At 34.2% G+C, this 15,512-nt stretch overlaps 1 long non-coding RNA gene across 1 annotated transcript; it reads right to left on the bottom strand.

Moving 5' to 3' along the window:
- Positions 1-3,003: 3,003 nt before the first annotated feature.
- On the bottom strand, positions 3,004-4,682 carry LOC141599903 (uncharacterized). The gene is made up of 2 exons (XR_012524013.1): positions 4,139-4,682; positions 3,004-3,860 (listed from the first exon to the last, which is right to left on the bottom strand). It is a non-coding gene; the product is annotated as an uncharacterized LOC141599903 (long non-coding RNA).
- Positions 4,683-15,512: the final 10,830 nt, after the last annotated feature.

The raw sequence follows: 15,512 nt of genomic DNA, 5'->3' as shown, positions 1-15,512 counted from the left end.
CGAAACTCCTCCCAAGGTATAGCAAGTAAGCCTTGGTTTGTATATATCTCCTTAGCACTCACTTTCACCGAATCCCACCACTTGGCTGCTACCTCCCTCGGATAGAACGCAGCTGTTCCACCTCATCTCATCGGACGGTGAACCAAATCTAATATGTTCTCCATCTCTCTCAGCCAACTATCAAGAAGATTAGGCTCCCCAACTCCCTTGTACTCTTTCGGGTTAAACCTCGCAATGTAGAGGCTGATTTTTGAATGGTCAACCTCCTTCTCCTTATCCTTATTCTTATCCTCATTCACTTTCTTTAGGGTCTCCGTAAGAGCATCCTGGTGCTCTAACATCTTAACGATGTCATCCACGGTCATAAGCTCAGCTCTCGCATACAAAGCAGTCTTCTTAGGCGGCATCTTGAAACTATACATATATAAGAAAGGGTAGATATGAACACACGTACTAAACTTCAAAACACGAAAACACGCCACCCAGGACCTACTCGATCGAGTTCCCAAACCCACTCGATCGAGTAACTGGCTACTCGATCGAGTGCCCAACATACTCGATCGAGTACCTAAACATCAGACCCCTAACAGACCTTCTGATCTCTTACCTACTCGATCGAGTGCCCTCCTACTCGATCGAGTACCCCTAGTTACTCGATCGAGTACCCAAAAACACGATTCTGGACTCAAAATCGTCAAAAACCCACCCGATCGAGTCAGTCCCACTCGATCGAGTTATGCCAATACATAAAAGCTACCCGCATGTTACGTCATATGCTAACATGCTAAACTTATAAACCACATTATATCATAATAAACATGCTACGCATCTTTTCTACTATCTACGAGATCATTTCATCATGTTATTAAATGCCACATTGTAAATCATCCAACATGTTATCATCTCATCAACAAGTTCCCACATATCACCATTTTCTTTCACATGCTCAACTTTCTACTTCAACACCCAACAATTAACACATTTCATCACATTCTTAAACAAGTTAACCAAATACACATACGACTCGACAAACACTTCCCCCATGTGACCGGTTCAAAGTTGTAGGGCGACCCCTGCGACTTTAGGACGTCTCCCAAGCCTTTGCACTAGCTCCTACAACTTTTACCCCGAGTTCATTTTAATTGACTCCCTATGTTCATTAGGTTCATTAGTTACAGGTTTCAGGATCGTCGCTCTGATACCATTTGTAACACCCCCATACTCCAAGTGCCTTACCAGGACCACTCAGGTATGAAGACATTACCATCTCGGTTACCCGAGGCAATGATAATCAAACAACAATGAAGAAACAACGTTTATTATAAATGATTAACGAATAGTTACAATCCTCAAAACCAAACCAAAAGTACGATACATGTTCTCAAACCGATTTCTAACGAAATGTAAATAAACTAAAAGCTACAGCGGAAGACTCCTATCATCATGTCGTGGCATCCCGGCTATCCCAAGATTTCTCATCTCAATACCTGCTCAATATCTGCTCACCATCCCCGAATGGATCACCGCAGTTTACAAAACAACACCGGGGTCGATCTAATCACACAATCAACATAAACAACAATGATAAGATAAACAGACACTTAATCACACACACACACACACAACCAACCAATCATCTCGATCGATCGTCCACTTTGGACCCGACCACGCCATGGGGGACCGCAATGTACCCACCAAATCCCCGCTCCACATAGTGAGCGATAACCCCGTCCATTAATGTGCACATCCCTTCCGTGGCGGGTTCCACAGAAGGCGAAACTAGGGCGTGAAGTCACTCCCGCAAGTGACCCCACTCACTAGAGGCCACACCTCGCGAACCATCAACAACGATCACAACCACAAACACAAAGACAATTATTATATCAAACAACCAAATACAACACATCAACCAATATCCCATTATGGGACTAATACTTGAGTAGAAATCCTACCCGGTATGCACACAATCGACGGTCTCTCTTCTCAACGAGTCAAAAGCCTCTTCTATGAACCCTCCTCCTATCATACAACACATAGAGGCTACCACATCACATACTACACATAAAACCCCCAATCTCTAAATTAGGGTTTAACCAAATCAAAGGAAATACGATAAAAAGGGTACATAGATCTTACCCTCGACGCAAGGAACTCAACGTTTAACAACGACAAGAATTGACCGTCGAACTCCGGAATTGCTAAGAATGCGATTAAGAAGATGAACTTGTTTGCTTTCTCTCTTAAACAGGAATTTAGGTTTTGTAAAAGTGATTTAAAATAATGACGACGAAGCTTAAATACCTTAATCGCATAATTAACAAAACCCGAGAAAACTCCCCGTAAAACCGGACACTCGATCGAGTACCCAAGGTACTCGATCGAGTACCCCCTTACTCAATCGAGTGCCCCAGCTACTCGATCGAGTACCCAACAGGTCAGAAACTATTTTATTTCGCAACTTACCCTTACTCGACAGAGTAAGGCCTACTCGATAGAGTACCCCAAGACTTATAAATACGGAGTATTACAAAAGAAGTATCAGAAGTATCAGAAGTTCGGTGTATATGTGGAGGATTTTACATCAATGGTTATCTATGCCGACATGCCTTGAGTGTTCTTAGTCATAATTGTGTGGAAGAAATACCATTCTGTTATATTCTGTCGAGGTGGAGAAAGGATTGTAATAGATACAAGTCTTTAACTTACTAGATACACTTATTTATCATGCTAGATACACTCATTTACATTGCTAAATACACATCTCTAACAATGTAGGTACACTCCTTTAAATTGATGGATACACTTATTTACCTTACTAGATACACATCTCTAGTCAGGTAGTTACACTTTAAATAAAAACGAGCGAAAACCAAGTATTTTTTTAATGAACTGCTCTCATGAAATGAAATCATTTAAAATCCGGACTGTTTCTATCATATGTATATATGCCTTTCCTATATGAAATCAAAATTCTGAAATTCTGAAATAGCAAACAATAAAAAATTTCAAGTCAAAATCAAGGAAAATTTTTAAGTCAAAATCAAGGAAAGGAGTTATTGTACAGCACCAAACAAAAGAAAGCATAACTAACACAAACGTGCACAAAGCAACCTTATGACATTCATACACAGAGTCATCATCAGTTGGAAGCTCGTAGTATCAATATCGATCCCAGTTACACCTTGGTTTACAAGTAGTTTTTTAGCAGCTGCGGTTTGCAGATTCCAAGAAGTGATTTAAGTCTTCAATCTCGGAAATTGGATAAGAATTATAATCGGCTGTCACAAGTTTTAATTCGGGAGCCTTTAGAACTGTAGGCGAGAATGGCTTCATGTTGGGGCATTTCAAGATAGTTACATTCTCCAAAGAAGGTAGGCCAATGTCTGCATTACAATTTGAGTTTCCTAGTAAAAACCACGCCATTTCAGGGCAGTTAGATACAGTTAGTCCTCTTAAGTTAGGTGTTTTTAGTGGTCCGGATAAGAAAGACTTTACGGCATCACAGCCTCCGTTGAGGTCATAAGCTCAGGTGCGAACAACCTAGATAGGAGTAAATACACATATTAATGCCCCAGATTCACAAGTTAATACTCTAGATACACACATCGAGTTGTGTATTTGGTAGTATTCTTTCATGTATCTGGCGACGTATTTTATGTATCCAAATACAGTACATACACCAAAATACAAAGTACCACCCTTACCCCCTCACTAGCACCACACACTACCACGACCATCACGCACCGTGAAGGAACACCACAGCCACCACTTTAATTCTTGCCACCGTATCAACCACTATAACTCAACACTCATTGACGCCGACCAGTATGGCTTCACATCCAGTAGCGTTCTCAGTCTCCCTGTGACATACACCACCATCCGAATTCAAAAACCTTGAATCAACTATAAAAGACAATGTAAAACAACATTGTTATCCCAATGCTTCAAATACTCTTTCTTGAGCAAGTTCAAGAAAAACCTCGCAAACTGACTTGATCAGAATGAGGTCACCCAATCCCGTACCTAAATAGGCCACCCTAACTGAAACCCTAACTGACCAGATATAACCCGAATTGTCCCCGAACTGACTTTCAATGGATAAATACTACGGAGTAACACCAAGGAAATATACCCAAACCTGAATAAATCTCGTATCATCGTCGCCATTCTCCTATGGAAGCCAATATTCAACAACAATAAGTTTCAGAAACCTTGAATAAAACACCGCATCTCCTTTCAGCATCACTTATTGACCCATAATTGGCCGATAAAGACATTTTTGACTTCAAATGTTCCGGCTAGCCATAATTACAACTTTGTTCGAACTTTTACTTCATTTTCAGTAGATTTATAGTTAAAATCAGAATTTTTTGGTGTGCCGGCAACGTTTCTCGGCGGCGGCGGTATCAGGTTAGGAGAATGAGGATGAAACCGGGTGAAAGGGAGGTACGAGTTTGAGGATACAGAGATAAGAGGTGCAGCCAGCGCTCCGGTGATATAGTCGGTGCTCCGGTAATGCCGTCGTGCCGCCGGTGTTGTTGTCGGATCACTTGCAGGGAATGGTGAGCAGGTGAAGTATTAGTGATTGGTGTTTGTAGTTTTCCTTTGGAGATGGAATGTAAGCCTTTTATTGATCTTATCCAATGGTTACTGATAAAAGGGATTTTTGAGTTAGTTCGTACGGTTCGTACGGAACCTTAGTTCGTACGGGATCTCGCCCCTATATATATAGAGTAAATTAATAATTACTCCCTTTTATAAACCACTTTTTCTAAAATAACTCCCTTATGAAAAGTTTTTAATAATTTACTCCCATAAAATGTTCTCAGGTAAAAAATTGCACCCAAATTGACAATCCGGTGAAAAATCTATTTTTATGACCATTTTGCCCCTAGATCAATATTCATTCCTTCTATTCCTATTTTACTCCATTCATCTTCAATTCACTCAGCCAAGCAACCCAGAATTTTGAACCACCATGGAATCGCCACTATGACTCAACCTTCGAGCTCCATTCCAGCCTGCTCCTCCATCCTCGACAACCTCAATCCGCATCACCAGGTGCCACCACTCCACAACAGTCCAATTCGCCCACAAACACCACCATACTCACATCAACCAACCCAGAAACGAGTCCCATCTCGTGCCCCTGATACCGACAAACAACCGAGCAGCAATCGGCCACCATCAATTCGTCACATGTTCCTCCTTACCTCGACTCCAATTCGCAACACAGTACCTAGCCTTACCGCAAAATTATACAAACAATTATACAAAATTGTACAAACACAATCATGAAATCCATATTATTAGGTAAGATTAATCACCAATTAACAATTGTTCTAACAAACAACAAATTTATGCTAAATTATGTTTGTAATAATGGATATAATTTTCGTGTATGTACTGGTGGTACATGAATTAAGTTGTGGGGTGTGGTGATAGGTGATGTTGGTCGTGGGTTGAGTGATGGTAGTGGTGAGAATGACTGACCGACTGGTCTGGGCTTTGAAGATTAAGTGGTGGAGAAGGTGACCTAATAGTGGTGTCGCATGAGGACTGGGATCGATGCCGTTGTCGGAGTCTTCTACGGTAGCCGGAGTTGTAGCTGGTAAATGTGGTTTTTAATGAGGTAATGATGGTGGTCAAGATTTGAGTAATGGGAGTGTTGGGTCGGTGTGCAGGACGTCGTGAAGTGAGTGTGTCGGTTGTACGGGTGGCTAGGCTATAGTGCGCGGTGGTCGTAGTGTTGTTGTGTTAGTCGGTGTTGGCTGTAGTAGGGTGGATTATGGATGTATAATGGAAATAGAGTTGAAAACCTTAAAAGCCTATAACAACATAAGTAAGGGCATTTTCGTCATCAAATTTGGTTTCTAACCTGAAAATTTGAAAATTGACGAAAAATATTGCCTGAGATTGCAAATGGGTGCAATTTTTGACCTGAGAACATTTTATGGGAGTAAATTATTAAAAAGTTTTCATAAGGGAGTTATTTTAGAAAAGTGGTTTATAGAAATGAGTATATATATATATATATATATATATATATATATATATATATATATATATATATATATAGCGATATCATCGCTTTGCGCGCGCTTTTTTATATTTTAGGTTTAACTTTAAACTATTTTCAAATGAATACATATCGTTTTAATTTTAATTGTAAGTAATAAGTGATGGTTATGTATACATAAACAATGTTTTATGAATAAGGTATACAATATTATTTGAGAATATTTAAAAAAGAGTTATGTTTTATATTTTCTCACGTCTTTTTATTATGCAAATACTTTAAGTATCATTATTTTTGCAAATGAATATTCGTATAAACTTTATGTCATAGTGTACATACATACCCATCATTACATTGCCTATACACACCCAAAATCGTGATATACACTTCGTTTTTGTAAGTACATAACTTTTCGCAATAGAATTTGTTGCTTTTTATTGTAAAAAATATACATATCACGTACTCCCTCCGTACCAGATCAAAGGTAACACTTGCCTTAATCGTCCGTACCACACCAAAGGTAACATACCATAAAAGGCATAGAAATTGACAATACTACCCTTATATCCTCCATATATTTACACAATTTCTTTACAAAAAACTCCCAATAATTACTGATATTTTCTTCCCCTCTTTACCATATACTCCCTCCATTTTCTTTATATTTTCATATTTTCTCTCTGAGGGTAAAAGTAACCTTCTTGATAATTTTAAATTCACAATTACCTTCTTGGGTTTTCATGCATCTTACTTCACTTAACTTATTAATGAATCTTACAGAAGGTATATTGACCAAAACAAAAACTAATCCTCTGCATGATGCCATGATCTACTCTGAGTCGTCATTCCATCTCTTCTTCCATGTGACAATAAAAAATCTATTTAAAATTAGAACAATCACCCAGTAATTTTATAGCAATTACTCGGTATTATACTTTGAAGGTAATGAGTACCTTATTACTCTTGTCTCCGTAATAAACTCGGTCCGTCTCATCAATTCTCAAATCTCAATCACTTGTTTACCTTTAATCAAAATATATCTTTAAAAAATAGAAAATTTAAACAAATTAATAGAACGGAGGTATATATTATTCCATGAAAAATGAGGGGAATACCATATTGAAAAAAATGGTGTGAATTTATTTGAAGTTTGACAGCTGTACTTATGAGTACTTCGTAGTAAATTAGTAATAAGGAGTACTCCGTATTTGTTTGATCCCTTGCCTGATTTAATATTGAACATAAACTTCTTTAAAACAGTTCCGGCTCTCCCTAGTTGCAAAGCCAATTCTCAGGCCAATTAAGAATTTTTTAACAAAAAATTCAAATTAATATCCATTGAGACCATCCCACGATCTGTAATGTTGGAACTTTCATCTTCCAGTCATACTTCTCGACTTAACTTTTGAGTAGAGCCTAATAAGATATGAAGTTTTGGATGAGAGTTTATCATATCTACCGAGTTGCAAATCAAACATGGCCAGTGTATGATAGAAGTATGTAAGCTTATCATCGGAAAATTTTACTATTATTTTGCCCTTTTTTTGCATAATATTTCATGAAAATATCAATATAAAAAAGAAACTGAAGTAGAAAAGATTTGTTTTACAAAGTATTTGTTGTAGAGTTGAGCGATGTGAAAATGAATTACTCGTATATATTTATAGGATGCATCTTTGATAGACATTGAATGTGTATACACTATAGCCATAAGAAACTTTGAATGCTTTAACACGTCAAAGAACTCGAAGTCTGCTCATTGAACATAAGCATTTATTTTCCTTTGAATATCTCGGGAATAAAAAAAAGTTGCATTTATATGTATACAAAAACAATGCAGTATCTTGAAAATAAACATTCACTTTATGGGTAAAGACGTCACGCTTAACTGTAATTCGTATTATCATTAATAGATTTTTTTTTTAAAAAAACTTTAATGTCACATATTAAATCTACACTTTCTCAACCGAATTTTATACATATAGATATATAGATATATAATATTATTTAATAATTATTAATTTTGTTTTGATTATTCAAATGCACTCGTGATCACCGTGTACATACATACTCATACACATACTCGTTATCACACTATTTAAACCTATCGAAATCTCATATATATTCAATTTTTCGCAATATACTTTTTTTTTCATTACCACATAAAAACTTATCTCTTAGTAGTTTTCTTTAAGTTATTTTTTTAAGAAATACAATGCATTTTCCAAATATATTTTTCTTAGTATTTAATGGTCAAAGTTTTATAACTTTCTCAAAATGTCTTTTTACGTGAACATAAAACATTATGAGACACTCACTTTAATCATCTCTACAAATCAAAATATTTCAATAAATATAATGAAAATTATACTCAATTCGAAGTATTTTTCGCAATGAACGTAATTACTTACATTTTAAAATTTTTATCAAAATTATTTTTTAATAAATTTAGAATCAAATCACCGTAATTATTTAATGTAACTTTATAATAAAACTAGGGAGTATCGCGCGACCTGTTTTAAAATTTTGTTACTATAATTGAAGAAAAATAATATAATTCATATATGACCTTTAATATTTTTACTTATAAATAAAAATAAATTAATTTTGCTCAAATTTAATATTTTAGGTTTAACTTCATGTTTTAAAATAAATATATAATTTAATTAATTAAAATAATAAGTGATAATTAATTATGCATGTTCAACGTTTTATAAATAAGTTTGTAACTGATCAAATATCATATTAATTAAAATAAATTTATTCGAATAATGCAACAATCAACAATAAGTTCTTAAATTATATCATTTCAAGATACGTTATCTTACAAATCAATTAATATTTATTCAAAATAATGTAAATATTTATGTAGGTTTTTTATTTTTTATGTATAACGTGTGATATTTATTTATCAAACATATATGGTCCAAACTCAACTTATTCAAATATTTTTACTTTGTGTTGCATGTGTTATGTGTTAAACATATCTATAATAAATTTGCACCTTTTGTTTTTTTTACAACTATATTTAATGATGTTTAAGTATTTACCTGTGAATATTATAGGTTGAACTTTCTCAAATATTATTTTTTGAGGTTTAACTTCAAAATATTTAAAAGACAACATATAAAATATTTAACTAAAAGTAATATTTAGTTAGTCATAATCAAAATTTAATATTTGACGTATATATATTTAATTGAAGATATTAAAGAAAAGTGTAACATGGTTTCTATATTTTTTCATGTCGTTTATAATACTATATTGCTTAATAATCATTACTTTTGTTTTGATTATTCAAATGCACTAACGATAACTGTGTACATACATACGCGTACACATAATCGTTATCACACTATTTAAACCTATCAAAATCTCATACGTATTCAATTTCTCGCAACATAATTTTTTCATTCCCACGCTGTAAAAACCTATCTCATGGTAGTTTCTTTAAGTTCGTTTTTCATAAATACAATGACTCTTCCATATATATTTTTCGTAATGGATTTAATGGTTTAAGTTTTATAACTTTCTCAAAATGATTTTTTTACGTAAATGTAAAAAATTGTAAGCCACTCACTTTAATCATCTCTGCATATCAAAACTTTTCAATAAATATAACTAAAATTATACTCAATTGAAAGCATTTTTCGCAATGAACGTAATTATTTACATTTTAAAATTTTTATCAAATTAATTTTTGTCATTATTTAATATAATTTTATAATAAAAATTGTTGAATATAATTAATAATTTGCTAAGATTTATACAACATTTATTATGTTCATATTAAATGATTAGCTGTAATTAATGCTTGTCATTAAAGCTGTATAGACACGTGGCGCATCCACAGCGCTTCAACCCAGTTTTGTTGCTATAACATAATAAAAAATTTGGAGATCAAATTTTGTTACAAATAACATATCCATAATACTCTTTATTTTTATGGCAAGTAAAAAAGAAATCATTCATTTAAAATTAAAAGAGACAATGATAATTAACTATAACACTAAAAAGTCCATTGAATTCCTTTTATATGAGTAAACCCCAAGTACAATTTGCTCTTCACTTGGTAACCATTTGAGTTCATGAGAGAAATATTTGGTACAAACTATGTTTCTAATCTCCTCCTCTGTAAAAATATTCTTCGTATTTTTAGGACTAACATAAGCAAAGTATAATATTAGGATAATTTTTACTGGAGGCAAATAAATACATCGATAATTAGTAGCAACACAAATACGGCTTCTATACATTAAAAATGAACTTATGTGCATAGTAACATATATACTTAATCGCGAGCGACATTTCCCGCTATCTTCTTTGCTATTACTTCATATCACACATTATTTGGAAGCTGTGAAAAAAAGTTTAAAATTCTCCATTATTGTTAAAATATAATACTCTCTTCTATTCACTTATTTCCTTTTTTTTTCGTTTTCATGATAGTCGGATTTTTTTCCCTTTTTCCTTTTTTGGAAGGTGTTGTGTGATTCCAAATCAATTGTATGTAGGGTAGAGTGTTTTGTATGGTCCAAAATCATTTTCTTATTTCTTGTGTAAAATAGGAGAAAAAATTAGTGAATAAGAGGGAGTATTTTATTTGATGAACTGATCGCGTATTGTACCTCCTCTTTATAATGATTTGTTTCAACTTGATACTATATATCTGTATTTATTATGGAATATCTGTAATAAATATATTAGAGGCATATAGTAAATTGTAGCAATAAAACAAACCTTACAATGCGGCTTCCTCGTTTCATGCTCGCTTAACTCAACATTTTTGAATGTTCTGATGACAATATAAACTTACCAAATTCCAGTCATGACATGCATTACTTGTATAGGAGTAATTAATACTAATATTTTTTTTCTTAGTCATGCATTAAATATGGACAAAGTCGTGCGTTAATGCCTAATTTTCAATAGCACTATATTTGTTTGTAAAATTAATGGCTCGTTTTCAATACACTCACCCTTTTAATTAATTAGCACGGAGTATTTTGTCTAATTTTCACTAAATAAATGTACATTAGTTTTGGAAACCGGAATAAAACCAAATAACAAAGATCAACCCTTAAGTCTTTGTCAATGTGAAATCGAATGTGTTTCATAATTCATCCATTCCAATTTATTTTATCGTTTTCCTTATTAAAATTAGTGTCTCATTTATAAATTTAATTACGAAAAAGTTATAATATTGTACTCCTTCTAAAAACTAATGTTCTCCCCATTTCATTAAAATACCACTCACATATAATAGAGAAATGGAAAAAACATTAGTTTTTGGAGGGAGTATAACTTTATCTTTAAAAAGTTAACTCCAATCTCTAACATAGTAAATTTGTTTCCACTCTGTTTAATTCAAGGACTAAATTAAAAGGATCATTATTTTTATTTAGCTCTTTATAAATTAAAAATATGGGCAATAAGAGTAAGACGGAAGGAGTAATATTTAAGACAAATAATATTTTTTTAAGAGATAATCTCGAATAATTAACTGTGAAATATTTTGTTTGTATAGTAACATACTTCTAGCATCTTCTTTTATTTACTTCGATTTTTTTATGAGGACATTCTTTTGTTAATATCCAAAACTAAAACTTGATCTACTTTTAATTACTTACCTACATATAAGTTTTACTTACCCACAATTTATCTACTTTCTTTAACTTTATACTCCGTATAACCTTACACCCACACTTCAATTTATACTTCCTCTAAATAAAAAACCATTGCTCTAAACTCACCCTATTTTTCTGTACTGATGATGAGTATTAATTGTTAATTTGTTATGAAAGAGGTAGGGATGTTCCTTTACCCCTTTAATAGTGTCTCTATTTCATAATTTACAAAGTTTCTCAAGCTAGTTCAAGCTATATTAATTCTACTAATCATGCCTCTGTTACATTAATAATGGATAATCTAAGTGCGACGAACATAATATACAAAGTTTCACTGGCCATTTTTTTTTTTGGCAATCATACATTGTGTAGATAGTTGGTATATTTAATTACTAACCCTTATTTATTGAGATTAAAATAGAAATATTAAAGTAATTACAGATATAAAGGACTTCATTGTTCAAAAAATTGAACATAAACAACTAAAACTGATACTTACACTCATTACATTTAAGTAATTAATGTTAAATTTTTATGCGGCTTGGTGGTTTTGATGTTTATTGACACTCATGTTATCGTGCAGTCATTCACTTCCTTAATGATCACCTGCAATGTCATATGGAGTATACGATTACTCACTTCGAGTTGTCTATACTCACATTTTAATTCAAAAAAATATTTAAAATGAGAATTTAATCTTAGGAATATAGTAGAACAACTTTGTATGTGACATGAAAAAATAATAGAATAAGAGGAATGGAGAAATATATGATGAAGGAAGAAGAATGCTCCTTAAGGTATTTATATATAAAATTTTAACATTATTAATTTCTTGCTAATTATGATGTACTCCTCATATGGTCACTTTCTTTGACACATTTATCAATATACCCTTCACATGGTCATTTTCTTTTTTGTTGATTATGAGGTACGTATGGTCAATACACTTACTATAGTAATAACTTTTTTTTTATTTTTTTATTTTTTACATGCCACGTGTCAGATCCACACTTTCTCAACCCAGTTTTATATATATATATAAGATTTATTTAACTATAATTAATATTTGCTGAGATTTATATGGAATTTATTATGTTTATATTTAATATTCAGTTATAATTAATAGCTGTATTTAAAGTTGGGTTGACACGTGAGTCTAGGTATCTTAGTTGAGTCTAGCATTTTAATCTCATCCATTAGATCTACTCCTAATCAACGGCTGAGATTAAATCTCAGAAATTATAACAAACGTATAAAAGCTTAGAATTCAAACCTGTCTCTCATAATTCGCCACTTTCTCTCTCCTCTCTCTCTTTTCCTCGCTTTCTCTCTCTCTCTCTCTAAGTCGAAAATAATCCTCTGAATCAAGCAAACAAACCCTAGGTTCCTGTTTTTTACTCGCTTTTATCAATTCATTCACAAATCAATCAAATTCGTGTGTTTTCCAGGTTCTCGTTGCTAATGGATGCAGATTCTACCGACATTAACATGCAAACATGGTAATTTCCGTAATCCTTTCGTTTCGCTTTCCCTTTTCGCGATTTCATCTGGATTCTATGTCGCTGATCATTCGCTATTGTAATTTCATTATTCCGTTGCTTTTCGCTTTTTTAGATTAATCGATTTTATGTTTGCTTCAATTTTAATGACATCCGTTCACTTCTACTTCAATTTGACGGTCTCCTTTCCTTTGATTATTCTCGTATTTGCTTTTCTCTTAAATATTAGGTGCAATCTCCTTGTATTTGTTGTTTTTCCTATCGAATTTTCATATTTGCGTTTTCCTCTTCGCTTCGCTTACAATCGCTGTTGCTTTATCGTCACATTCCGTCAATTTTGATTAATTTGTCTTTATTCTGTTGCTTTTCAGTTTTTTAGGTTAATCGATTTTCTTTTGCTTCAATTCAATTTAATGAAATCCGTTCACTTCTACTTCAATTTACGGTCTCCTTTCCTTTGATTATACTCGTAGTTGCTTTTTTCTTAAATATTAGGTCAAATATCCTTGTATTTGTTGATTTTCTCGTTCAATTTAGGTCAAATTTCATTATATTTGACCTCTTTTCCTGTCTTGTATATTCCTGTTCCCCTGTCTCGTATATTCCTGTTCTCTTGTCAATGCTTACAGGCTCACTTGTTACAATATCAATGTTATCAACACAATCACATATATTCATTTCCATTGCACATATAACATATCTTTGTACCACTGGATGTCCTCTTGTTCTCATTGTTACTTCAATGTACTTTAGTTTCTTGTTCTAAATTGTAGTCCAGCCTCTTCGCATATTCCTGTTCTCCCGTCCATCCTTATGTCACTACATTGTCATAGTACCGATTATTGTAACAATGTTACTCTTTGTAATACCACCGTTGTATTTCGGTCACTAATACTCGTATTTTCCTTTTTGTATTACTGCACTCAAGTCTCGTCACTCAACCCCATTCTACGCCAATTGTCCAAGAGCAACCCAATCCTCAACCAAATAATCAGCTTGTTCTATCTCACACGCCTAATGGAGGTGAGCGCTGGATGCGTGTGGTTGAGCACAAGTTTAGACCTACCATTGGTGCAGTTTTCACCTCCCTTGAGGCTGGAATCAAGTTCTACGAGGTTTATGCTCGGGCATGTGGATTTACCTGTAATACTCCGTATTTATAAGTCTTGGGGTACTCTATCGAGTAGCCCTTACTCTGTCGAGTAAGGGCAAGTTGCGAAATAAAATAGTTTCTGACCTGTTGGGTACTCGATCGAGTAGGGGGTACTCGATCGAGTAGGGGGTACTCGATCGAGTACCTTGGGTACTCGATCGAGTGTCCTATTTTTTACGGGGAGTTTTCTCGGGTTTTGTTAATTACGCGATTAAGGTATTTAAACCAATTCGTCTTTGTTCTAAATCACTTTTTACAAAACCTAAAACCTGTTTAAGAGAGAAAGCAACTTGTCTTCTTCCTAATCGCGTTCTTGACAATTCCCGGAGTTCAGACGGTCGGTTTGCATCGTAGTTTGTGTCGTTGGATTCCTTGCGTCGAGGGTAAGCTTTTAATGTAATTTATATAATGTTTTGTTAAGATTAGTGAAACCCCAATTTAGGAATTGGGGGTTTTTATGAATAGTAATTGAATAGTAGTATCTATGTGTTGTATGGTAGGAGGAGAGTTCATAGAAGAGGCGTTTTGAGACAAACCAGAGATACCGTCTGCGTGTTGTGCTATCCAGGTAGGATTTCCTACTCAGTATTAGTCCCATAATGGGATATTGGTGATGTGCTGTAGTTAGTGATTGATATGATGATTGTAATTGTAATTGTGTTTGTGATTGTGGTTGTGTTTGTTGATGGTTCTCGAGATGCGTTCTCGGCTGAGTGGGGTCACTTGCGGGAGTGATCTCACGCCCTAGTTTCGCCCTTCGTGGAACCCGCCACGAAAGGGGATGTGCACATTAATGGGACAGGGTTATCGCTCGTACGATGAGCGGGGCTTAGGTGGGAACGGCCGCGTCCCCATCGGCGTGGTCGGTCCAGTGGACAGTCGAAGATTGAGACGATGGGAGTTGGTGGTGTGTGTGTGTGTGTGTGTGACAGTTCACTGTTGTCTATCTTATTGTTGATATATGTATTGAATTGTGTGATTAGTACTGACCCCGTTTAAATGTTTTAAAATCTGTGGTGATCCATTCGGGGTGGTGAGCGATTATTGAGCGTGTGTGATATGACGCGTATGGGATAGCCGGGATGAGTCATCACGTGGCGCTTAGAAGTCTTCCGTGTGTCGACGAAGTCTAGTAGCTTTGATAGTTTTAGCTGTAGACCGTATGAGAACCTTGTAATTCCTTTTATTAGTTTTGGTTTGAACATGTAATCACT

Source organism: Silene latifolia, chromosome 9 (genome assembly GCF_048544455.1).
Source record: "Silene latifolia isolate original U9 population chromosome 9, ASM4854445v1, whole genome shotgun sequence".
Lineage (NCBI taxonomy): Eukaryota > Viridiplantae > Streptophyta > Magnoliopsida > Caryophyllales > Caryophyllaceae > Silene > Silene latifolia.
The sequence above is the reverse complement of the archived record's forward strand: the minus strand, read 5'-3'. Positions and strand labels throughout refer to the sequence as shown.